Source organism: Oncorhynchus kisutch, unplaced genomic scaffold (genome assembly GCF_002021735.2).
Source record: "Oncorhynchus kisutch isolate 150728-3 unplaced genomic scaffold, Okis_V2 scaffold1613, whole genome shotgun sequence".
Taxonomy (NCBI): domain Eukaryota; kingdom Metazoa; phylum Chordata; class Actinopteri; order Salmoniformes; family Salmonidae; genus Oncorhynchus; species Oncorhynchus kisutch.
The window spans coordinates 16,898-42,153 of NW_022263558.1; the positions used below are offsets into that span (position 1 = coordinate 16,898).

At 42.5% G+C, this 25,256-nt stretch overlaps 1 long non-coding RNA gene and 1 pseudogene across 1 annotated transcript; both read right to left on the reverse strand.

Moving 5' to 3' along the window:
* Nucleotides 1-1,428: 1,428 nt before the first annotated feature.
* On the reverse strand, nt 1,429-18,243 carry LOC116366900 (zinc finger protein 345-like; annotated as a pseudogene).
* Nucleotides 7,424-9,509, reverse strand: LOC116366898 (uncharacterized). The gene is made up of 2 exons (XR_004208325.1): nt 8,929-9,509; nt 7,424-8,813 (listed from the first exon to the last, which is right to left on the reverse strand). It is a non-coding gene; the product is annotated as an uncharacterized LOC116366898 (long non-coding RNA).
* Nucleotides 18,244-25,256: the final 7,013 nt, after the last annotated feature.

The following is a 25,256-nucleotide window of genomic DNA, read 5'->3' on the forward strand; positions in this document are numbered from 1 at the left end:
CACTTTATTTTCAATAAATCTGATGCATAACATTTGTAAGTTCTCTCAAAAGAAGACATTTATTTATTATCTCTAACATCGTATACACATAGTTGCCCATTGCTTTACATCTAAATAACAAAATGTCACTCGGTCTCTTGGGGTTTATCGAGCCAGAAAGTCATCACATCAGCCACCACAGCTTCCCGGTATTTATTGTCGTCCAACAGGGTGTGTCGGATTTCTTTGAGTTTATCGTGGATGTAGATTGCCTGCTTCAGTTCATGTAGGAATACCGTGGTTACCAAGTAAACTCTGGGGATATACGGCTTAGGACCCATAGACTCCAGGGCTCCAGGGCTCTGACCAGCGATGGTATAAACCTGCAGGACCACAGTCTTTTCACCAGCTCCTCAAATTGGTTGAAGAAGTAGTATCTTGGCGGGTCATATACGGCGCTTGCTGGGGTGATTGATCTCAACAACCGATGCATTTCTCTCTTATATATTCTCCAATCACCACGTCTAGAAGTGTGGCTACAGAGGCCTTGATGGTGTCCACAAAAATAGTACTGACTATCCAATCAAACACGTCCTCAGGCTGTGTACATGCAGGGGGTGTCGTTGGGCTGCCGGCATACGGTCCTTAGGGTCTGGCCCCCATGTCGTATCGGAGTCCTGGTATGTTGTATGAATATCCATGGTGTATGATGAAATGAAGAACTGGAGGCTTTAAGGGCACTACTTTTATTGTTGAACCAGTCCTTTGGGTATCAGGGCGTGGTTAACGCAACCGCGTACTTAGTTTTCTTCGGAGGCTGTCCCTTCTGAGGATGTACCTTCTTGGGGCTCCTTTGAATCATAATCCTCAGGATTCGTATATATTATGCACTTCTTTACATGAACAATGCTCTGCCGCTGTTGGCTCTGTACAAAGAGAGCGTCCAACAGCTGGAACATTTTCAATTCCATTAGATCCCAAATTTGAAAAGGAATAAGCATGCGCAACCTAAAATCCCCACCATCACAAAATGTTTTGGTTGCGGGTTTCCTCGTTGCCGAAATAGAACTCCACGTAGCCACATGGAAGTCCATTCTTTCTTTGTATTTTCACCCTGTGAATTATTCTTCCTGAGGAGTCAGGGGCACCTTGAACAAGCTATACCCCTTGGTGATACGGCTCAGTTTGGGACACACAACCACAATCTCTCCTTTGTCTTTTCTCTAATGACATTTAAGCTCAGCTGGTGTTTTAACATTTTCTACAGTCAGATCCTCTCGTGTTTCCTTTGGTGTCTTTTTAAATGGCACATTCAAGAGAAACACTTTCCACAGTCGGAGCAGGAGTAAGGCTTCTCTCCAGTGTGTGTATATGTTCAGGTCATTTTAAGGTGTCCGGACAAGAGAAACTTGCCCCACATTCAGAAAAGGAGTATGGCTTCTCTTAGTCCTAAGAGAAACTCTTTTCAAAGTCAGAGCAGGAGTAAGGCTTCTATCCTGTGTGTATGCGTTCATGTTGTTTTAAGGTACCCAGTTGACGGAAACTCTTTCCACAGTCAGAGCAGGAGTAAGGCTTCTCTCTTGTGTGTATACGTTCATGTTGTTTTAAGGCACCCAGTTGATGGAAACTCTTTCCACAGTCAGAGCAGGAGTAAGGTTTCTCTCCTGTGTGTATACGTTCATGTTGTTTTAAGTTACCCAGTCGACAGAAACTCTTTCCACAGTCAGAGCAGGAGTAAGGCTTCTCTCCTGTGTGTGTTCTCTGGTGAACTTTTAGGTCAGTTGATGTTTTGAAGCATTTTACACAGTCAGAGCAGGAGTAAGGCTTCTCTCCTGTGTGTATACGTTCATGTTGTTTTAAGGTACCCAGTTGATGGAAACTCTTTCCACAGTTAGAGCAGGAGTAAGGCTTCTCTCCTGTGTGTATACAATCATGTTGTTTTAAGGTGTCCGGACGAGAGAAACTCGCCCCACAGTCATAGCAGGAGTAAGGCTTCTCTCCCGTGTGTATACGTTCATGTTTTTGTAAGGTGCACGGTCGAGAGAAACTCTTTCCACAGTAAGAGCAGGAGTAAGGCTTCTCTCCTGTGTGTATACGTTCATGTTTTTTGAAAGTGCCCAGTCGAGAGAAACTCGCCCCACAGTCAGAGCAGGAGTAAGGCTTCTTTCCTGTGTGTATATGTTCATGTTGTTTTAAGGTATCCCGATGAGAGAAACTCTTTCCACAGTCAGAGCAGGAGAAAGGCTTCTCTCCCGTGTGTATACGTTCATGTTTTTGTAAGGTGCACGGTCGAGAGAAACTCTTTCCACAGTCAGAGCAAGAGTAAAGTTTTTCTCCTGTGTGTAAACGCTCATGTATTTTTAGGTGGCCCAGTTGAGAGAAACTTGCCCCACAGTCAGAGCAGGAGTAAGGCTTCTCTCCTGTGTGTATACGTTCATGGTTTTTTAAGGTGCCCAGTCGAGAGAAAATTGCCCCACAGTCAGAGCAGGAGTAAGGCTTCTCTCCTGTGTGTATACGTTCATGCTTTTTTAAGGTGCCCAGTCGAGAGAAAATTGCCCCACAGTCAGAGCAGGAGTAAGGCTTCTCTCCTGTGTGTATACGTTCATGGTCTTTTAAGGTGCCCAGTCGAGAGAAACTTGCCCCACAGTCAGAGCAGGAGTAAGGCTTCTCTCTTGTGTGTATACGTTCATGTCGTTTTAAGGTGTACCGATGAGAGAAACTCGCCCCACATTCAGAGCAGGTGTAAGGCTTCTCTCCTGTGTGTATTTTTAGGTGTATTTTTAGCTTTGATAGAAATGGGAAAATCTCCTCACAATGTGTGCAGTGGTGAGACCTCTTTGCTATGTGATCTTCCTGCTGATGCTCTCTGGATGTAGAGAATGTCTCAACATGGTCTCCTGTGTGTACAATATCAGAACAACCAGTCAATTGGTGTGATATACATGTCAATCAAATGTATTTTATGAAGCTCCTTTTACACAAGTTGTAACAAAGTTCTTTACAGAAACCAACCCGAAATCCCCAAAGAGCAAGCAATGCAGATGTAGAAGCACAATGGCCACGAAAAACTCCCTAGAAAGCAGGAACCTTGGAAGAAACAGAGAGGAACCAGGCTCAAATGGGTGGCCGGTCCTCTTCTGTCTGTACCGGGTGACATATGTATTTATATCAGTAGGCTGTACAATACAGGGGAATAAAACTATTCTAAAAGTGGGTAAGAGATGAAAGCTAAAAAAAGGGGCATGTCATCCTCCACTCACTATCACAAGAGTTAGTAACTACACAGACTCATTTCATATCATCCTCCACTCACTATCACAAGGGTTAGTAACTACACAGACTCACTTCATAGAACTTTAAAACACTGGCAGTTGGTCTACTTCACTTCTTTAGTCTACTCTCTGATCACTCCAGATAGCTCAGTTAATAAAACAACTTGCTCTTACCATGATTAACAGATTTCCCAATCTTCTCCTCCTCTTCTTCATCTTTAATGTTGACATTCAGCTCCAGTGTTTGACTGTAGTCTTCCAGCTTCACTGATGCCATCTCTGGATCCTGCAGTGCAAACTGGGCCCCACTGTCACAATCAGGACCCAGTGACTGTGGGTTTGCACTCAGTGTGGAAGGAGAGAGGCAGGCTGGGTTTGTCATTACTGTTGATGTTACTGGCCTCAGACTAAATTCTAGTCCTGTAGTAACAATGAGAAACAGAAACAAATGTTATTGTCTTGACAGTTCTGGCACTTTCTTTATTCTCTAAAAATATATTATATGTTCAATTATCTAATTCAGTGCTTGACTTGGACTGAAATGGGTGCTGGTACTGTTTATATTTAGGCACAGGAGCTCCACAATACTGTTGAGCTAATATTCTATAAGAGGAACTGCCACGACTTCCGCCGAAGTCGATCCCTCTCCTTGTTCGGGCGACGCTCGGCGGTCGACGTCACCGATCTTCTAGTCATCGCCAATCCATTACATGTTCAGTATTTAACCCTCTGTTTCCCACATGTATGTGTGCGTGTTAGTTCTATGTTGATGGCTGTATCTGATGGCTGGTATTTTGTTGCCGGGCTAAGTATCGCCCTCGTCTCCTGCCTCTCAGGGAAGGCCCTGGAGTGGACCACCCCTTAATGAATGGGAAGCTCTCGTTTTCTCTCCCACCCCGGTCTGTAGCGAAGAAAAAAGACTTACGGAAAAGCCATGTGCGTGCGTGTGCTGGTGTGCGTGTGTAGGTTTCAAAAACAAAAAGGTAGGGGGTGTGTGTTCAACAATGCCCAGGCATCTGCACTCAAGGCTCTCTCTCTCTGCAGGGGTCGTTTGAAACCAAGGTTTGCACTATCATGCAAACGGTATGTACAGATATCTGCCTATCCCCCATCAAAAAGTGTGTCGGTTTCTCTTAAAATGGGGACTTTCGATTCATTAACACATATGCCTTTCAAATCCTAATTTATTTCACACCCTCCAGAGGATGTGAGGGCTAAAAAGTCAACCTACCCCCAGAAAGAATACACCATGTCTAGACCGACCCCCGGGGGTAAACATTGATATTTCTAATCAGCGCATATACTAACCGTGCCCCCACCCCGGTCTATAAATTTACATCGGACACCCCCCAAGGTGCTAACCCTGAGGATGTAGGAAATCAAAAGGGCCATGTCTTACTGTCTCGACACCCCTCCTGTTGTTTGAAATCACTACCTTTGTAATCTAAACCAAAATATACAGGGTGTTGCAAAGAGGATATCGCCCGAAAAACGTCACCCACATGCCCTGTAAATGCATTCCGTAGTATCTCTCCTTTTGAGCCAAGACCGAGGAGCGAGTGTCCGATCCACTATGTTAGCACCGCTTTAGCGCAGCTACAAACCCACAGGCCAGCAACCCCGAATAGTTATCGGACTGAACATTTAAAAGGATAATCTGTGAATCCGTCCTAATGGAGCTTTCTGAAGGTGAGTTAATGAACAAATATATATTAGATTTGGATGCGTGGAATTGTTTGAACATGAAGGATGTTATTGTAATATTAAACATGGAGTTATATGTGTTTTAAACGTGGGTCAATGCACGTATTCTTATCGTATAAAATGTTAGGGTCTTTAAATGTTTGTAGGGTCTCCAACATTTACGCAGCTGCTCAGAGGGATAAATGATCTGGAACAGACAGCGTTAGACAGCGATTCTCAGGAGCAAATCGCATGCAGCCAAACCCCGTCACATTATTGTAGACGTAAATCCAATAATCACATACACAAGAATATTTATACATTCAAAACTAAACGAGTGCACCCTATATTAAAAGCTATTTTGTGTGTTTACAGCTGACATACAGCCAAGAAGAATAACGGGGTCCATATGGACCCTGGACGGCTTCGGAAGAGCAGATGACACATCCGATGACACAGATTCAATTCTCCTGTACTGTACGAACGTTTTTTCAAACACACCGAGAACAGAGGATTTAAACGTCCGGTCAACTCCCCCGGAAACCTCCACCAGCTCGCTCCATATTCCTAACCCAAGCAAACAACGCATAACTCGGGCGCAAATACATTGCTCAGAATCAACCCCTCCGGAAAAGTACGACAGGATAGGGAATTTACGAGACGGCGCTCCATGGACACGGTATGAAACTATTATATATATATATAATTATTATTATTTATACATTTTTAGGCTTGAATATGTTAAAACAAGGACAAATAATGTTTTGATTCGTCAGAACAGCCCTCGTCAAAAAAGCAGAGGTAATGTAATTATGTATTGTTAATATATAGTATTATACCTGAAATGTATTTGACATTTTTTATCTAACATATTTGTATGTTTAATAACCTATTTTATATGTATTATTTTCTTCAGACTCCTCCCCGGCGTATAACGGCACCAAAGACCTCACACATCTAGAGCACGCGGAGGATTCCGGCTCACCGAACATTCACAATGAAACAACCAAAACGGAGGATTTCAACGTTATAAATGACATTTCCCAGGCAGACGACCGGTTATTATGGGATGCGGCCAACCTTCTTGATTCTGCTAATGCTGTGGTGACAACAGATGGATCTGAAATAGAACAAGCTAGGTTTTTCACAGCCCTTTCCAGGGCTCTAAAATCCCGAAAGGTTTTGCTACACAGTCGTCTGGGTGTTTTACTAGAGCGCCAATACCGTCAGGTATAAAAAGATTAACACATTGTTAAAAGGGAACAAAGTCTTCATTTTAACTGGGAATATTCAGTCTACAATATTTTACAATTTACAAGCAATTCCACGTATGTTAAACAGCAATCCGATAAAAAAAACGCAAATACAGGCGTTAAAAGCATATATGTTACACGGATCCTTCCAGAATAACCCAAGAACACACATCATTAATTATCCAAATGGCTGACCCAACAGACCTAGGCGAGACAGTTGAAAACCTCTTATCCCAGATACCGCCAGAATTATTAATCGTATGAATGAGTCAGGGCCTTCGGATGAAAAGCCCTCATATCGCTAATTACCCAGATGAACGAGAGCCTGAGATCTAATTCTGCAACACACACCCCTCAAAACCAGACATTAACACCCATGTCCGAAGAGTCTGAAAGGCAATACGATGTTTTTGAGGAATTGGAAAATTGTCTAATAAATCAGGATTGTATGGATAGAAGTGTACCGATATCAATTCAACAATACAGAGATTCGACAGTTTTTCAATTTCGCATGGGTGAATCAAAAACTTGACTATACTGTGTTTTACGTAATGATATTGGACACTCTGAACGAACTGTTAGAAAGGGCTAGAGATTATGGCGAACCACGTGGTCTTACAGTTGGAAATTTGTGGAGACATGCATAGCACGGTATCTCTTATTTTACCCAATGGCGAAGCAGATCTGGAACAATTTATCGCGCTGCTAGAACGACTTGTTCAGTCAAATGTATCCGTCTTAGCCGATAGGACCCTCGAGCTTGTAGTGCAAATAATACGTCAACCCCTGGGTGGTGGTGGGCAGAGAAGGAAACTAGATAGCCTCTTGGGGGCTCCTCCATCCTTCAAGATAGGGTCAAAGGCCCGGGTCACCTCTGCCCCGCTCTTATTTAAGCCCCTTACAAATGCTATTTTAGAGAAAATATCTGTAACCGTTAGCATGTAGCGATTTCCATCATTTTTATCTGCAAGGACCTGCACGTCACATAGATCCGCCTTTCTTACAGGTTTATGGAGAGTATATGCATCCTGCTCTGATAAGCGATTCTAAAGTGAATGAGTGGTTAACCGGCTACCTGTTTCTTCGGCTATAGCTCTCTGTAAATGTTCCTTACCCCCATAAGACCCGGGGTTAGAGGGATTATAATAAATGTTTTTCAACATCTGCTCCGCCATCCTTCTTACCTCTCTGAGGTACAATAACGTTAATGAGCCACTTTCAAATAACGACATTTCATTTTCATTATAGAATTTTTATTTTATTCATGCATCAAGTATTACCTATACAGACAATTCAGGATTCTTTGCAGGATACATGTCCCAGTTTTCTCAACGATCACAGCATGCAACACCCTGTATATTTGGTTTTGATTTACAGACTTGTGTCGCTGAACTTTGAAAACACACATGTCCGATATATAAGCATATAAACAAGTATAACCAATTATTTAATGACATGAGAATTAAGTGGAGTGTCTAATCTTAGCTGGTCTGAGAGAACTGATGAGGCCTGTCCTTTATGCATACATTTGTGTCTTTTTAAATGACCCAATCTGTAGAACCTCTTCCCACAGTCAGTGCAGTGATAAGGCTTCTCTGAAGTGTGTATCCATTGGTGTGTTTTTACATTGACCAATTGGGAAAAACTCTTGCCACATTGAGAGCGGATATAAGGCTTCTCTCCTTTGTCTTTTCTCTAATGACCTTTAAGCTCAGCTGGTGTTTTAACATTTCCTACAGTCAGATCAGTGGTAAGGCTCCCTCCTCCTTTCCTTTGGTGTCTTTTTAAATGGCACATTCAAGAGAAACACTTTCCACAGTCGGAGCAGGAGTAAGGCTTCTCTCCAGTGTGTGTATATGTTCAGGTCATTTTAAGGTGTCCGGACAAGAGAAACTTGCCCCACATTCAGAAAAGGAGTAAGGCTTCTCTTACTCCTAAGATAAACTCTTTTCAAAGTCAGAGCAGGAGTAAGGCTTCTATCCTGTGTGTATGCGTTCATGTTGTTTTAAGGTACCCAGTTGACGGAAACGCTTTCCACAGTCAGAGCAGGAGTAAGGCTTCTCTCCTGTGTGTATACAATCATGTAATTTTAAGGTGTCCGGACGAGAGAAACTCGCCCCACAGTCATAGCAGGAGTAAGGCTTCTCTCCCGTGTGTATACGTTCATGTTTCTGTAAGGTGCACGGTCGAGAGAAACTCTTTCCACAGTAAGAGCAGGAGTAAGGCTTCTCTCCTGTGTGTATACGTTCATGTTGTTTTAAGGTACCCAGTCGAGAGAAACTCGCCCCACAGTCAGAGCAGGAGTAAGGCTTCTCTCCTTTGTGTATACGTTCATGTTGTTTTAAGGTACCCAGTCGAGAAAAACTCGATCCACAGTCAGAGCAGGAGTAAGGCTTCTCTCCAGTGTGTAAACGCTCATGTCTTTTTAGGTGGCCCAGTCGAGAAAAACTCGATCCACAGTCAGAGCAGGAGTAAAGCTTTTCTCTTGTATGTATTTTTAGGTGTATTTTTAGCTTTGATAGAAATGGGAAAATCCCCTCACAATGTGTGCAGTGGTGAGACCTCTTTGCTATGTGATCTTCCTGCTGATGCTCTCTGGATGTAGAGAATGTCTCAACATGGTCTCCTGTGTGTACAATATCAGAACAACCATTCAATTGGTGTGATATACATGTCAATCAAATGTATTTTATGAAGCTCTTTTTACATAAGTTGTAACAAAGTTCTTTACAGAAACCAACCCGAAATCCCCAAAGAGCAAGCAATGCAGATGTAGAAGCACAATGGCCACGAAAAACTCCCTAGAAAGCAGGAACCTTGGAAGAAACAGAGAGGAACCAGGCTCAAAGGGGTGGCCGGTCCTCTTCTGTCTGTACCGGGTGACATATGTATTTATATCAGTAGGCTGTACAATACAGGGGAATAAAACTATTCTAAAAGTGGGTAAGAGATGAAAGCTAAAAAAAGGGGCATGTCATCCTCTACTCACTATAACAAGGGTTAGTAACTACATAGACTCATTTCATATCAACATCCATTCACTAGAACAAGGGTTAGTAACTACACAGACTCACTTCATAGAACTTTAAAACACTGGCAGTTGGTCTACTTCACTTCTTTAGTCTACTCTCTGATCACTCCAGATAGCTCAGTTAATTAAACAAATGCTGGCAATACTGGTGTCAAACCATGCACATCTCAGTAGCATGAAATAACATCTACCTTCTCATTGAAACAGTTCATCATGAAACAGCTCTACTGCAACTTTTCATACACAGTGGGAAGTTGGAATGAACAACAAACTTAGTTAGATAGAACCTGCTCTTACCATGATTAACAGATTTCCCAATCTTCTCCTCCTCTTCTTCATCTTTAATGTTGACATTCAGCTCCAGTGTTTGACTGTAGTCTTCCAGCTTCACTGATGCCATCTCTGGATCCTGCAGAGCAAACTGGGCCCCACTGTCACAATCAGGACCCAGTGACTGTGGGTTTGCACTCAGTGTGGAAGGAGAGAGGCAGGCTGGGTTTGTCATTACTGTTGATGTTACTGGCCTCAGACTTAATTCTAGTCCTGTAGTAACAATGAGAAACAGAAACAAATGTTATTGCCAGAACTGTCAAGACACTTTCTTTATTCTCTAAAAATATATTATATGTTCAATTATCTAATTCAGTGCTTGACTTGGACTGAAATGGGTGCTGGTACTGTTTATATTTAGGCACAGGAGCTCCACAATACTGTTGAGCTAATATTCTATAAGAGGAACTGCCACGACTTCCGCCGAAGTCGATCCCTCTCCTTGTTCGGGCGATGCTCGGCGGTTGATGTCACCGGTCTTCTAGTCATCGCCGATCCATTACATGTTCAGTATTTAACCCTCTGTTTCCCACATGTATGTGTGCGTGTTAGTTCTATGTTGATGGCTGTATCTGATGGCTGGTATTTTGTTGCCGGGCTAAGTATCGCCCTCGTCTCCTGCCTCTCAGGGAAGGCCCTGGAGTGGGCCAACGCCTTATGTGGGGGAAGAAGAACCTTGTTGGACCACTTCAGGATTTTCACGTCTCGTACACCTGAGGCAGGGGACGAGGAGCGCACAGGAGTTTGTGATGGAATGACAGGGCCCTGATCGATCACTACCGGTGCAGTCTGCGCGAGGACATCCGTCGGGAGTTGGACTGCAGGGACACCACTCTCACATTCAACCAGCTGGTGGACCTGCTACTACAGTGGAAAGCCTAGACCAGGTCTCAACCGTGCGCATCCCCTCTGAATATACCGATTTGACTCAATTACCACCCCATCAACGGGGTGGGGGAATTGTGCGATAAATCTCCCGGTAGACGCAGCACATCCCAGGAGTCACGTGTATCCCCTGTCACAAGAGGAGACGGCGGCTATGGAAACATATGTTTCCGAATCTCTGGGGCAGGGGTACATTCGGCCCTCCACTTCACCTGCCTCCTCAAGTTTATTTTCGTGAAGAAGAAGGATAGAGGTGTATTGACTGAGGCATTAACCAAATCACTGTGAGGTATTTACCCGCTGCCTCTCATAACCAGTGCGATCGAGTCAATGCACGGGGAACACTTCTTCACAAAATTGGATCTCAGGAGCGCTTACAACCTGGTGCGTATCCGGGAGGGAGAAGAGTGGAAGACGGCGTTTAGTACCATAGCAGGCCATTATGAGTACCTTGTCATGCCATACGGGTTGATGAATGCTCCATCAGTCTTCCAATCCTTTGTAGACGAGATTTTCAGGAACCTGCACGGGCAGGGTGTAGTGGTATATATCGATGACATTCTGATTTACTCCTCTACACGCGCCAAATATGTGTCCTTGGTGCGCAGGGTACTTGTACGACTGTTGGAGCATGACCTGTACGTCAAGGCTGAGAAATGCCTGTTCTTCCAGCAGGCCGTCTCCTTCGTAGGGTATCGCATTTCCACATCAGGGGTGGAGATGGAGAGTGACCGCATTTCAGCTGTGCGTAATTGGCCGACTCCCACCACGGTAAAGAAAGTGCAGCGGTTTCTAGGGTTTGCCAACTACTACCGGAGGTTTATCCGGGGCTTTGGTGAGGTAGCAGCTGCCATTACCTCACTGCTGAAGGCGGACAGGGCTTTTGGTCACAGCTGTTTACCTCGGCTCCCGTGCTGGCGCATCCGGATCCCTATTTGGCGTTCATAGTGGAGGTGGACGCAGGTCTGAGACTGGGTTAGGACCCGTGCTCTCTCAGCGCTCAGGTATGCCACCAAAGCGCCGCCCCTGTGCCTTCTTTTCGAAGAAGCTCAGCCCGGTGGAGCGAAACTATGACGTGGGGGACCGGGAGCTGTTGGCTGTCGTCAAGACCTTGAAGGCAGAGACATTGGCTTGAGAGGGCTAAACACCCTTTTCTCATCTGGACTGACCACCGCAATCTGGAGTACATCCGGGCGGCGAGGAGACTGAACCCTCGCCAGGCAAGGTGGGCCATGTTCTTTACCCGTTTTGTTTTCACCCTGTCCTACAGACCAGGTTCCTAGAACGCTAATGCAGATGCACTGTCCCGGATGTATGACACAGAGGAGCGGTCCATGGATAACACTCCCATACTCCCGGCCTCTTGCCTGGTGGCACCGGTAGTGTGGGAGCTGGACGCGGACATCGAGCGGGTGTTACGTGCAGAGCCCACTCCCCCGAGTGTCCAGCTGGGCGTCTGTACGTTCCGTCTGCTGTCCGCGACCGTTTGATCTATTGGGCCCACACGTCACCCTCCTCTGGCCATCCGGGTATCGGCCTGACAGTGCGTTGTCTCAGTGAGAAGTACTGGTGATCCACCTTGGCTAAGGACATGAGGGTTTATGCTTCCTCCTGCCCGGTGTGCGCCCAGTGCAAGACTCCTAGGCACCTGCCCAGAGGGAAGATACAACCCTTACCCATTCGACAACGGCCGTGGTCGCACCTGTCGGTGGACTTCCGAACAGATCTTCCTCCCTCACAGGGGAACACCACGATCCTGGCCGTTGTGGATTGGTTTTCTAAGTCCTGCCGTCTCCTCCCTTTGCCCGGTCTCCCTACGGCCCTAGAGACTGCGGAGGCCCTGTTCACACACGTCTTCCGGCACCACGGGGTGCCTGAGGACATAGTATCGGATCGAGGTCCCCAGTTCACATCAAGGGTCTGGAGGGCGTTCATCGAACGTCTGGGGGTCTCGGTCAGCCTTACCTCAGGTTTTCACCCCAAGAGTAACGGTCCGGTGGAGAGAGTGAACCAGGATGTGGGTAGGTTTCTGCGGTCCTATTGCCAGGACCGGCCGGGGGAGTGGGCGGCGTTCATACCTTGGCCAGAGATTGCCCAAAAATCGCTCCGCCACTCATCCACTAACCTCTCCCCCTTCCAGTGTGTACTGGGGTACCAGCCGGTTCTGGCACCTAGGCATCAGTGCCAGATCGAGGCTCCTGCGGTGGACGACTGGTTTAGGCGCTCGGAGGAGACATGGGACACCGCTCATGTGCACCTTCAGTGGGCCGGGAGGCGTCAGAGGACTGGCACAGACCGCCACGGCACACCAAGGTCTCGACCCTCCACCTGCCCCTCCACCTGCCCTGCCGGAAGCTGGGCCCGCGGTTTGTGTGGCCATTCAAAGTCCTGAGGAGACTGAACAAGGTTTGTTACAGGTTACAGCTTCCCCCCGATTACCATATTAACCCCTCGTTCCATGTGTCTCTACTCAGGCCGGTGGTGGCTGGTCCACGCCGTTTGGGGTCTTTGAGTGTCAAAAAACAAGCTTGTTGACCAATCAGGACCTGAATATGACTGCCCGTCACATAATAATTTTACGCGTTCATATTTTTTTTACGTTGTTATTACACATTGATTACACAATCACTCGAATTTCATATGTCAACGATTCATCAATACGTATGCTCTGATGCTGGTCATAAAAAAAGCTAGCTAACTCATGGATGCAAACAATGTTCTTCCCCAAAAACATCGCAAACCGGCATAATCTGTTTCAGTAGCTATAGTCAGGTAGTTAACTATATAGCTAGGTATCATTATCTAAAATAGCCCTAATTTATAAGACGGTTCTTATTTGATTAATGGTGGTTGGACCCATCTATGTGAAACTAGCAACAATAAGGATTAGCCACAATAGTGGAATTTGCAGTTAGCCTTCAAAGTAAAGGTAGGGCATAATTCTACTATTTGTAATAATTTGCATCACTATCAATGACATACCTTTATTTTGAAAACAGCAAATTCAACTTTTGTGCTAATCCTTATTGTGGCTAGCTTCACAACACATAACCCGGTCCGGTCGAGCCTCACTAGCCAGATGAAGCTAGTTGGATGCTTATAACGGAAGCTTTGGGCAACAGGGTTAAGTAGCTGGCTAACTGTTTATTTTCATGAACTGAAATTCAATTTCAATAGGCAAACAACAAGTGGCAACCTAGCTATTGTTTTCAGGCTGGTTGGATTGGTGCTAACGTAAACTCACGTAAACTCGTACATCGCCTTGGTCCGTACAATTACCCTTATTTTAGGGCCCCAAATCGTAATACTTCCAGTTCAACTGTAATGTCAATACCATTGTAAAGCACAATTTCTCCCCTTTCCAACATGATCAATTACATGACGTAAACGCTGCCCGTTTCTGCATAATTCAAGCAGGCAATGAGCCCTGTGGGGTCTTTTTTTAAATGGCGGGTGGGGAAGCAAAACTAATGCGTGATAGTGAGAAGGAGAGATGTGTGGGAAAATTGCTTTTTTTTCACTTGATCTGTCCAACTTATCGCCTCTAAAATGTCAATAAAACACGATAAAGAGTTTATATAAATGTTTTTTTACATTCCTACTTGAAGGTTTGTGTCGAATTTGAATAGGGTTTTTAGGGCAGTGCTAAAGTGATCTTAGAAGTAAACAGCGCCTTTGAGAATGCTGATCGCATGCAATGATGACGCAAAAAATGACTAGGTATCCTCTCCTTACCCCCGTCACTGTCCATTTCTTGTTTTTAAAACGATGAGAGAAGTGCTACACCTGGTGGAGAGAGATTGTAAGACATAAATAGTTGCTTCATGCATGCTGTTCGTTACGGCATGACACGACACGATGTAACGGAGGGTCCGTTTTTTTCAGCTTTTCTCCAATACTATGGAGCCATTACCATGTCTTTCAACGCTTACATAGAAACGTAGTTCACACCCCAGAATTTGAAGTCAACACAGTCGCTACAGTCCCATTAGTTTTCTTTGCAGCCTCGTTTGAATGTTGCGGTTGCGCACATTTGTACGGAATGGGGTGAGTTTACATTAGTGTGTACCGGTGCTTGACCAGTCGGGGAAAGCCAACATCACCCACGTCAGAGAACGGTTGATTGTCAAGGGCAACGAATTCCATTATCTTGGCTTTAACAGATTTTGCCTTCGAGTGGTCTCAGCTGAAATGTTCTTACTCTTTCAAATAACTGCTCGATCCACACAGCAGACATGGTGGGCTAGGATGGGAATGCTGTGTCACAAAAGTTTACGCGAGTTCATTACGTCCTGTACCTACGTTATATAGGTAGGTATTTACGTCAGCTTTGACATCGGTTTTGCACATCAGCGTTAAACTAGACACCTGATATGTTTTTCATACACAGTGGGAAGTTGGAATGATCAACAAACTTAGTTAGATAGAACCTGCTCTTACCATGAGAAACAGATTCCCCAATCTTCTCCATCTTTAATGTTGACATTCAGCTCCAGTGCTTGACTGCAGTCTTCCAGCTTCACTGATGCCATCTCTGGATCCTGCAGAGCAAACTGGGCTCCACTGTCACAATCAGGACCCAGTGACTGTAGGTTTGGAGTCAGTGTGGAAGGAGAGAGGCAGGCTGGGTTTGTCGTCACTGTTGATGTTACCGGCGTCATACCTGAGTCGGCAAGTAGTAGAAGAGAAACAGACACAAAAGTTATTTTCTTGACAGTTCTGGCACCTTCTTTATTAAATATGTTACATTTGTTCTTGTTCAATTATCTAATTCAGTGCTCGACTTGGACTGAAATAGTTGTCGATACTCATTGTGTGCTGGTACTGTTTATATTTAGGTGCAGGAGCTTCATAATACATTTGAGCTAAAACTTAACCTGTAGTAGATAAATGCATAAATTACTCAAAAACCATTTAGTACAAGGTTACGGTTTGTTTTAGGCAGCACCATGTGCTATTTTCCTTAATAACCTTGTATTCACGGTTTTACTTCAAAAACACAACACAGTAGTGCAACCGTGAAATTGTCTGCAGATGAAGTTAGTTTGACACAGAACGAGTGGCGCCGCCATTTTACCAGCTTTTAAATATTTCCTTTCATGGGGCTCTACGGACAATTCCTTCGACCTCATGACTTGGTTTTTGCTCTGACATGCACTGTCAAACGTGGGACCTTATATAGCCAGGTGTGTGCCTTTCCAAATCATGTCCAATCAATTGAATTTACCACAGGTTGACAACAATCAAGTTGTAGAAACATCTCAAGGATGATCAATGGAAACAAGATGCACCTGAGCTCAATGTCGAGTCTCATAGCCAAGGGTCTGAATACTTATGGAAATAAGGTATTTGTTTTAAATGTTTTATAAATGTGAAAACATTTCTAAAAACCTGTGTTTGCTTTGTCATTATGGGGTATTGTGTGTAGATTGATGAGGAACGTTTCTTATTTAACCCATTTTAAAATAAGGCTGTAACGAAACAAAATGTGGAAAAGGTCAAGGTGTCTGAATACTTTCCGAACACACTGTATGTGTTCATATCAGTAGGCTGGTAGTGTATCTATTCATATCAGTAGGCTGGTACTGTATGTATTCATATCAGTAGGCTGGTACTGTATGTATTCATATCAGTAGGCTGGTACTGTATGTATTCATATCAGTAGGCTGGTACTGTATGTATTCATATCAGTAGGCTCGTACTGTACGTATTCATATCAGTAAGCTGGTACTGTACGTATTCAATACTGGTGTCAAACCATGCAAGTGTCAGTAGCATGAAATATCATCTACCTTCTCATTGAAACAGTTCATCATGAAACAGTTCTACTGCAACTTTCCATACACAGTGGAAAGTTGGAATGAAACAAACTTAGATAGAACCTTCTCTTACCATGACTAACAGATTTCCCAATCTCCTCCTCCTCTTCTTCATCTTTAATGTTGACATTCAGCTCCAGTGTTTGACTGCAGTCTTCCAGCTTCACTGATGCCATCTCTGGATCCTGCAGTGCAAACTGGGCTCCACTTTCACAATCAGGACCCAGTGACTGTAGGTTTGGACTCAGTATGGAAGGAGAGTGTCGTGGAAATACCGGAGCCTGTGAGTTCAAAAATACTTTATTACAAAGTAATAGAACCCGAGCTGGTTCATGAAGCAAGTGTCTTTCCAGCCTTGGCATACACTTGTTAGTTTTCCTCCTTACGTAACTCCTCTTTATGTTAATGATTCATCCCCTCGGCCATTTAGCCACCATTATCTTTTTGCCTTGCACTAACTTTAGCTTGGTTTCACATTAGGGCATAGATTCCATTCATAGCAATGGTACAAAAATAGACAGATATGCACACTCCCAAGACAGGTGCATGTAGGGCATAAATTCCATTCCTGGCATAACCATAGCAACAGTAAACATGAAGCCATAGCAATGGTACAAAAGTAAACAGACACACCCACTCTCAAGACAGGTGCATGTTTTTATTTTGATTTTTTTACATTTATTTAACCAGGCAAGTCAGTTAAGAACAAATTCTTATTTTCAATGACGGCCTAGGAACAGTGGGTTAACTGCCTGTTCAGGGGCAGAATGACAGATTTGTACCTTGTCAGCTCGGGGATTCGAACTTGCAACCTTTCGGTTACTAGTCCAACGCTCTAACCACTAGGGTACCCTGCCTGACCTAAACACACATATAGAGTGCACTTATTCTGCTGACTACTCTAAGATGTATAATGTGCACACATTTACTGGAAAATTCCCAATAAGAGGCAGGCTGGGTTTGTCCTCACTGTTGATGTTACCAGCCTCGGGCTTAATCTGAGTCGGCCAGTAGTAATAAATAGAAACGGATACAAAGGTTACTCTTGACAGTTCTGGCACTTTATTCTCTAGAAGAGGAACATGAGCTCAAGCAGTAGAAATTTGAGGTGCTGGTACTCAGCTCCAGTGAGCTCCTGTCCAATTCAAGCACTGATCTCATTTCAATAGATCTGGTAGCTAAGCATTGACAACAAAACACGAATTCATTCACATCAGACAAAGTATACACTTTATATTAGGCTACAGAACTTAATCTATAGTAGATTTCTGAATTGACATAAATGACTCAAAAACCATTTAGTACAAGGTTGCAGTATGTTTCAGGCAGCACTATGTACTATTTTCCTGAATAACCTTGTCTTCCCTGTATTATTTCAATCAAAAAACAATATTATTTCCGTTCACACCATAGTAACATTTATAGACAGACAGAAACAACTGAATGTCTCAATATTAGTACACGTGTAGAAAACTGATCATCATTACATTTATCTCCAAAACAGTAGTGGAACCGTAAAATGGTCTCTCTCTGCTGCACCCTCACTGCCTGCACTGAAGTCCGTTGATGCAGACCGAGAGGGAGCCGCCATTTTACGAGCTCGTGAATTTTAACGTTACACAAAACCAAAAACGACATGTTAAACGAACCCAGAAATCACAAATGATTTGATCCTTAATGAGATTACGTTGACGAGATGATATACATCCACTCAGACAAACCCAGAGTATCTATGTCAATTGTAAAAAATATTTAAAAAAATAAGTGATCACGTTCACGCGGTTTGGCACATATATATATTTTTTTTTTTACGAAACGTGATAATACCTTGACATATTTGTTACCTAGCATGTTATGACGTGTTCTTAAGATATTAAAACGTGCTATTACATACCAGTAGTAATACATTTGAAACGTACACAGAAGTTGTGGTCTCGACTGCACAATTCTGGCGTGTCCTTTATTGTGAAGAATGATGTGCGCCTGCGTGGAACTTCCTGTTCCCCCACTACCAGTTTCTAAACCCAGAGACGCAAACAACGCGAGACTTCAGAGAACGCTTGTGAAGCGGACCAAGCCTGGGTTTGACAAGTCAATGAGAGAAGTGAACAATTTTGATACTTTTGCAGTGGTTAATGGGGATCCTAATAAATACCAAAAATATTCCGTCGGTACACACTTGAAACATGGCCATTATTTTATCAATTTCATAACTGCAGTGGTTTATTCACAATCGCTCTCACTGCGTATCTTACATATCGCAGCATCACATGAGTAGGCAGACACTCTTCACTCTTCCAACGAAACTCCAGATATAACACATTTTATCGGTGCCCTGCTCCAAAAAACAATGCTCTCTCCTTCTGCTCTTCTGTGACGCATGAAATCAAAACCACTACTGGTCACTCTGACTGACTCTACCGTTCCTAATGCCTCCTTTACCATCTTCCTGACCTCAAATGATCTCCCAACAATACATAATTGTTGATGAATCGCACTCCATAAGAAACCGATGTTCATTTACAACTTTTGGCCTGTTTGCTCCATTTTTCGTCGTCTCCGTCTTCCATTCAATTCATTCTTACCAATTTTACTCAACTTGGAGCCACCAGACTCGAACAGCACTTCCGCTTCGCCATATTTCCCTACCCAAAACCAGACACACCACGCTACCGACTAACTCCTGCATTGAAAAAAGCCAACATCTACAGGTTAAATGGAAATTTCACGCTGGCTTTGCCATTTTCAGCTATATCAGGTCCATCCATCATGGACTTTATTTCGCCCAAAATTGTCCGTCTGTTTTGATCCAAATATAGCTAATGTTTGTATAGTCCATGTTTCATGTTGGTCATTTTTGCTAACATTTTCTCTCCGCTTACTCCTGTAATTAGTATGTCCAGATGTAACAAATGTAATTATGACCTCAGCTAATGTAGTCATGTACATTAACTTAATGTAATCATTGGCATGTTGTTTTGCCCAGAAGCAACAAATACACTAGATTACATCATCTCTACATCCTGTTAATGTAATCATTGTTCCTATGTTTTCTCAGCATTACATGACATTAACTCCCGCTTTAGCGTGGTGCGCGCAGGCGACGCGAGCGGTTTAGCCAGCCTGTAATAACCCAGTAACTCGGTAGTGAGTTGTCATGTCTAAATGTTGATATTTAACCCGAACCCAGTAATAACCATAGTAAGTCACATGAATAGACATCAAGATCACTCAACCATCCTAACATAATACATCATGTAATGGTCTTATTTAGTGTTCAATTTCAACTGAACCATGATCATATATGTCATTTGTTTGTCTTCTCAGGTCTTACAGCAAGTAAAAATGTATGAACTAAAACATTTAGTCATTACCAGCAGGTTCTGTCCTTACCATCACAGTTCATTATGTGGTAGTAATGACGTGGTGGGAATAACAATTTTACGACATTTGGTCATAAATAGCAGGGATTCTAGCATGCTAACTCCAGTTGAACAGCTAGCATACAATGTACCCTAAATACACATAATTAAAACAATTTCAAAAATTAACATAATTTGATGAAATTATAGCCTATTTGGTAATGACCAAATAGACTCCATGACATCCATGTGCTCCACTGTCACTAGTCATATCCATGGTAACCAAGTACACACTTTTGAGAAAAAAAAAGGTTATTGTCATGTAATTTGCTTGTCGTGGTGTTAATGACACAATACTTAGAGACGACTGTATTTTGTGTAAAGAAAGTATCAAAGGGCTTATGCACATCTAATATATATATAGTTTCCATTTATTTGACTCTTTTTAAACAGGTGCATTAAATATTTTGTAATTATCAATACTTTTTCAAAGTGTAATACAAAGAAGAATGTCAAAAGTGGTGTGAGACAGAACAAAAACAGACATGACATGCTGAAGGAAAATAGTTTAAGGTTATTTTAGTATCTACTTAATGGATGTGAAATAAACAAATCTAAATTTGCATTTTATCTTAAAAATCGAACCCTGAGACACAAAGGAACTACAGAGGGTTGTGCGTATGGCCCAGTACATCACTAGGGCCAAGCTTCCTGCCATCTAGGACCTCTATATCAGGCGGTGTCAGAGGAATGCCCTAAAAATGGTCAAAGACTTGTGGGAGTTAATGTTACATATAGGGACAGATGTACACATGTCCTTGCTAATTTTAGTATTACATCACTAAATCAGCAATGTATCAACACAAAACTGGAGACCAAAAGAGCAAGGATCAAAAATGAGAAAGGAGGAGAGGAGGTATCAATTTAGTTAAATTAGATTCCTTTTTCAAATGCAGTTCAAGTGCAGCCATTGCTAGCACAAGCAATGTAGCAGGACCAGAAGAGGATGTAGGTTTATCATCACCAGCAGCGGCATTTTAGCGGGTCAAGTGAGCCAAGGCCGAGCTGTTCCATCATACCAGAAGAAGCAACTTTGACAGAGGAGGATACAGGTTGTCAGGTATCGGCGGATACGACCCTGAGCACAAGCCAGGCCGGACAAGCTATCCCCGGGCCGGGCAAGGAGGAAGAGGATCAGGGCGAGGCTAGAATCGTGGTGGCTGAGGAAACAGGTGGAAGTGGGACAGACAACATTTTTACCTATCCAACTGACAGGGGGCATTATGCAACAAATGTGGATCCAAAGGCGGCGTTTTTCCGAGTCGTATTACACCACTACAACCAAGGCTGGAATCAAATGACCACGTATATGGCTATGTTATTCGGCCAAGGTAGATTGCACGTATTGTGAGCCTTGCTGGCTGTTCGGAGATCAGAGAGCCCCTTTCTTCTCTGATGCGTGGGTGAATGGAGTGAGAGATTGGTGCCATCTAACATCCCAGATTCACATGGGTGCCTGTTTGGTATATGAGCAATGGAAGCTCAATGGCACCATTGACGCAGAAAGAGAGAGGCGTGCGTAAACGCAGCAAATTTCTGGCGACAGGTGTTGGAGTGCATAGTTAATGTAACTCTCACACTTGCATCGTGTAATTTAGCGTTCAGCTGGATGCACTGTGAAAAGCTGGGGCAGGCCAACAGTGGGAATTTTCTCAGTATAATTGAACTGCTGTCATTTTACGAGCCAGTTCTGAAGGAACTTTTAGAACGCCCATCAGGATCCGTTAACTATCTCAGTCCTCAAATCCAAAATGAGCTGATTTATATCTTAGCTGAGCGAGTGAAGTGTGACATTCAGGCAGAGATGCAGGAAGCCCCATTCTTTTCTATTATTATGGACACCACACCGGATGTATCCAAAGTAGACCAGTTAAGCCAAGTTTATCGCTAGGTGAGAGTGATAAGGGATGCAAGTTATGTGGCCACAGATCTGACCGTCAGAGTTGTTTTGGGGATTTCTGGAGACTTCAACATAAAAACCTGACAGCATAGAGGACAAGGGGCTGGATACATTTTTTTTTCTCATTTTGTCTGTCATAGTTGAAGTGTACCTATGATGAAAATTACAGGCCTCACTCATCTTTTTAAAGTGGGAGAACTTGCACAATTGGTGGCTGACTAAATACTTTTTTGCCCCACTGTATATGAAATACAAATTGTATAGAGAGAAATAGTCCCATAATTCCTATAGTAACTCCAACCTAAAACTTCTTACCTGGGAATATTGAAGACTCATGTTAAAAGGAACCACCAAATTTCATATGTTATCATGTTCTGAGCAAGGAACTTAAACGTTAGCTTTCTTACATGGCACAGATTACACTTCTACTTTCTTCTCCAACGCTTTGTTTTTGCATTATTTAAACCAAATTGAACATGTTTCATTATTTATTTGAGGCTAAATAGATTTTATAGATGTATTAAGTTAAAATAAGTGTTAATTCAGTATTGTTGTAAATGTCATTATTACAAAAAGAAAGAAAGAAAATGGCCGATTAATAAGGATAGGGGGCAGTATTTCCCCTTTGGATGAATTGCGTGCCCATAGTGAACTGCATCAAAATCTGTCCTAAATTGCTAATATATGCATATTATTATTATTATTGGATAGGAAACACTCTGAAGCTTCTAAAACCGTTTGAATTATGTCTGTGAGTATAACAGAACTCACAGGGCAGGCAATCTTCCAAACTAGTTTTGGAATCCTGAAAGTTGCACTAGATGTCCTCATTCAGTAGAAAGTGTAATCGAGCATATGCTGTGAACTTTGACCTAATGGGATGAGAAGTTGTAAGTGTCGCAAAGATTTTCATGTGCGTGAAGGCGCGCTTGGGAAAGAGTGCTTCCTTTGTTCCAATCAGCCTCAGATGAACATGGATGTCCCGGTAGGAATGATATCCGATCTGTATGATTATAACATCCTGAAGATTGATTCTGCACTTAGTTTGACCAGTTTCGTCGACCTGTAATATGTAATTTTGAAGTTGATGCACAATTATTCTGGACCATTAGTAATTTTTTGGGCATTTGAGCTGAAAGTTTTAGCAGATGCTACTACATGGACACTAGAATTGAACATTATGAAACAAAACGATTTATTCTTGAAGTAGGACTCCTTCCACTACATTCTGATCAAAGACCATCAAAGGTAAGGGAATATTTATGTTGTAATTTTGTATTTCTGTTGACTCCAACATAGCGGAGAAATATTGTTACGTCTGAGCGCCGTCTCAGATTATTGCATAGTAAACTAAATTCCGTAACGTAAAAAAAAAAAATTGTGACACAGCGGTTGCATTAAGAACCAGTGTATATTTTTATTTATATGTAGAACATGTATCTTTAGTCAAAGTTTATGACGAGTATTTCTGTTATCTGGCGTAGCTTTCTATAATTTCTCTGGACATTTTGGAGAATTTTCTGAACATGGCGTCAATGTAAACCGAGATTTATGGATATAAAATGCATATTATCGAACAAAACATAAATGTACTGTGTAACGTCATATGACTGTCATCTGATGAAGATTTTCAAGAGGTTAGTGAATGATTTTTCTTTTAATTCTGCTTTTGTGATCGTATCTTTTGTTCTACAAAATGGCTCCCTATTGTCTTTGTTTTGGTGGTGGTCTAACATAAATATGTGCTATGTTTTCGCTGTAATACTTCAAAATGAGAAGATCCCGCCATGGAAAAGACGACTGGGCGGACATAAAGTGTAAAGGAGGGGAAATAACTCCCACCATGCAGCAGGACACCTTCAGCTGTGGGGTCTTTGTAATGCAGGTTTGATAGTTATATTTTCAATAATGAATGGTTAGCTGTTGTGTGACAATTAGGTCAAAAACTCTATTTTATTTGTTGGTGTAGATGGCCAAGGAAGGTGCACAGAACTTCCCCAACATCCCCTCCCAAATTGATATGCAACCTTCAAAAACACATGGAGCAACTGCGAAAAGAAATGGCTGAGGATTTACTAAAAAAATGGCTTAACGACATTTAATTCAAAGTAAATGTAAATTATTTATCTTTATGTAGTTGTGTGGGACAGCCATGTGTTCAGTTCATGCCTATGATTTCAGAGTTCAACAAAGCCAACAACTGCTTCATGTGTGCCACTGATAAAGAACCTGGATGTGGCCCAAAGACTGACTGCATGTAAGACAATTTATGATATAACACAATGGATGGCTAATTCGTCATTTGTCATACTGCATTGATATTATTTATAAAGCAATACGCTTAGTTTTAGATTGAATGTTTTGCATGCCAGCGGTGGTTCCATGTACTGTGCCTCGGAATGAAGACAAACGAGTTCAACAGAGTAAAGAACACAAACTGGAAGTGCAGTCTGTTGTTGAAAATGTATGCTATACCCCATCCACAGTGAAGAGGCTCTGACATGTACATCAACCAGGGATAAAGAGGAAGTTAATTAACACAGTGAAATGTTTCATACTTAATTGAAGTTAAGTGTCTGTTGACATGTTGGAAAAGATTAAAGGTCTACTATTTGTTTAATTTGTCAATATTACATTTTTATTCTTTGATTTACTGGCCACCATTACTGTGGTTACATGTTCAGTATATGTACTGACCAGCAAACCCACTGCAGCCTACCTCACTCTCCACCGCTGCTTTGGATAATTAAAAGCATGACTCTCGTACTTTGCCCTTTTCCTTTATGGTTGATATTAATGACGAAAGGAGATATGTCTCTCTCCTATAAATACACCGTTAAATATGGTGGGGGGTAAACGGGGAAAATAAGTACTTAGAACTACCAATTATTGTAGATAAATACTAAAGAAATGGGTAAACAACACTGGACTGAACCCCCTAATTGTCAAACTAATAATAATGTACAACAATATAGAAGACACTGGACTAGAGATAACGCAATATGGGTGTATATCCACTGCGCGCTACTTAGGTGTGTAATTGACATGACCAAGGAGCTATTGCAAATTTGAAACTATGAAAAATGTACATTGCAGAGCATGATTTTACAGGACACAAACAAGAGTGTGCAATATAGAAGGGTAGTCAGCGGACATTAGGTCACATGACCAAGGAGCAATTGAAGTTTCAAATGTTGAAAAATTCATGTAAAACCATGTGAGATGAAAATGGACAAACTAAAGGGTGTGCAATGTGTGTGTGTGTATAACATCGGGTTTGATACAACCAGTTTTGAAAATGTTAGCAGTATTAGTTAAAGAGCTATTGAAATTTGAACATTTTGATTTGTCACTATGTTGACGGTCCCTAACTGCTGTTGGTGGACGTAAGGAAAACTACAGGCGAATATCCGACCTGAAACTGTCTTTACCTCGGTGTGCATACATGACTCAAAAACCATTTAGTACAAGGTTACAGTTTGTTTTAGGCAGCACTATGCACTCTTTTTCTTAATAACCTTGTCTTCACTGTATTACTTCAATCAAAAACCAAAAGTATTTAATGTTCACACCATAATAACATTTATAGATAAAGACCGTAACAACTGAATGTCTCTGAATATTAGTACACATGCAACGTTAGAAAATCATTACATTCCACGCGTAAACAGTCCGTTGACTG